We start from the raw sequence: 1,432 nt of genomic DNA on the forward strand, positions 1-1,432 counted from the left end.
TTCAACTCAATTTAAGGATACTCAACTGACTCAAAGCCAATTGATCACTTCCAGGAATCGCAGCTCACTCAGAGTCAACTCAGTCAATCGCAGAATCAATTCAAGCAACGCGATTCAAACAAGCTCAATTCGACGAATCCCTCGTTACTCAACTGCGAGCCGATGTGGAATACCATTTAAAGCGGACATTAAAAGCAACACTACGAGAGACAAGAAGGGGGGTTTACAGTACTGACGAGCCTAAATTCTCCATCACTCTGTTGGAACGAGATTACCAACTCGAGTTCGATGATACGACTGTAGTACGTTATTAGTTTTGGTGCCTTGAGTCCTACGTACGGTCGAAGTGCGCTCAATATGCTGCCTCAAATCGCTGCGCCCCATTTGGATTGCCCCATTGGGATACGACACGGTGATCGATCAATGGACTCAGTACGTCCACTTTCGTGGAGCCATCGGGATGTCAATTTCTCGAGAGCAATCCATGTGCTCACACACTATCTACCACGAACGGCCTCTGGTCGTCAAGAACGCCTTGAACGACACCCGCTTCAGCCACCTGGGCGTCGTCAATCAAACAGATGCCCGGTTCTACGCTGGTTTCCCGATCCGAGCGCCGGACAGCGCTATAGTCACTTGCTGCAGGATCCACGAACTCGTACTTGTACAAAGGTACTGGGCTCACCAACTGACAAAGGGATTCCGGAGCTTGTGAATGTTTACTCGGGTCATCTAAGTACAATTGGTCCGTGAGCTCCTCCACCCAGCTCGAGTCAGAAGTCATTAAAGCTGTATCTCCATTCATCGTTGTATCACAATGCGTCATTGTGCTCGATCTGCTCCAACCGCTACCGCTTATTCCGTTGCGACTTCTTCTGGCATTTGTGTGGTAACATGGTGTGTGGAGATTACTCCCAAATGTACGAGGAGGAAGCTCGCATGGGGGGAGCTTCGATGCAATCGATAATGTCTACAATGCGTACACCGTGGTGACACATGTGTGTTTGACGATGAAGGAGACTTTGGGCATGCAGTTGTATCTGTAATGTCTACAATGCGTACACCGTGGTGACACATGTGTGTTTGACGATGAAGGAGACTTTGGGCATGCAGTTGTATCTGTAATGCCGGATCGTCGTACCCCATAGGGAAGTAGATGAATGTTTGGAAACCAAAGCGACGACGACGAACGGCCCTTTCAAATTGACGGAGAGACGTTCAGGACGTGTATAGCTTCGGGGTTCATGATACTTTCACGTCTACGAGCGATATATTAAATGGGTTTTAATCCATTGCAGACATGGAGCTCATTGAATACTCCGTGGTGAATGCCACAGCGAATGCGATCTTAGCTGTCGGATCTTCGTGTAAGAACAAATGGAGCCCAGTTGTGGGATCATTGAGCAGCCTGCTAGCACCAATAACACCTGAA

The sequence above is a fragment of the Phytophthora infestans genome, genomic scaffold (assembly GCF_000142945.1).
Source record: "Phytophthora infestans T30-4 supercont1.22 genomic scaffold, whole genome shotgun sequence".
Classification (NCBI taxonomy): Eukaryota; Oomycota; class Peronosporomycetes; order Peronosporales; family Peronosporaceae; genus Phytophthora; species Phytophthora infestans.